This window comes from Lathyrus oleraceus, chromosome 4, assembly GCF_024323335.1.
Source record: "Lathyrus oleraceus cultivar Zhongwan6 chromosome 4, CAAS_Psat_ZW6_1.0, whole genome shotgun sequence".
Classification (NCBI taxonomy): Eukaryota; Viridiplantae; Streptophyta; class Magnoliopsida; order Fabales; family Fabaceae; genus Lathyrus; species Lathyrus oleraceus.
The window spans coordinates 235,187,046-235,187,877 of NC_066582.1; positions in this window are offsets into that span (position 1 = coordinate 235,187,046).

The following is an 832-nucleotide window of genomic DNA, read 5'->3' on the forward strand; positions in this document are numbered from 1 at the left end:
ATGCATGCACTTTCTTATAATTACATAGTATAGTATTTAAAATTTACTTAAGAGTGCAATTTCATATATATTGTCTTTTAGACGTAAGATAAAATTGTAAGACATAATCCATATTTATGCAACAAATTATAAATTTATTTTGACAATTATAAATTTATTTTATGGTAATATATGAATGACTTAACACAAAATTCTGTTATCATTTATATGTGTATGTATGAAACAATAATTTTTTTTTGTAAAAGTTGAATCACCTAAGACGTATTTGGTTTGGTTTGGTTTGATTTTCTTTTATTTTTAAAATCAACCGAATCAAATTGAATTACACATTTTCTCTCTCTTGCGATTCAGATAACTTTTAACGTAAAAGTCGTATAAACCGCACCGCAAACTCCTGTATACACCCGAAATTTTTTTATTTTATATAATGAATTGTTGACATTGGTAAGAGAAGTTCAAATGTACCATTGTTATTTTAAGATTGGATTCATGTCGAAAAATATAAATTATTTTTTATGTTGAAATGTGAGAGAGGGGGGTGGGGGTGCACATAAACAATATAAAATGTAGGTGAACGTCGAAGGATCACATACTTGAAATGTTAGTGTTCATTTTGAATGATGGATTGTTTTTTTACTAGTGGTATATGTAGTGTTAGCATTGTGAATGAGAAACACAATCATAAGATGAGAGAATTCTTTGAAAGTTATAAATATTCGGAACATCTAAAACTAGAAGAGGTTAATCTTGTTTGCGAAATAACAACTAATATGATTTTTCCAAAAAATAATTTTCATGACGTTGAAGAAAAAATCTTCGCAATGCAACTACT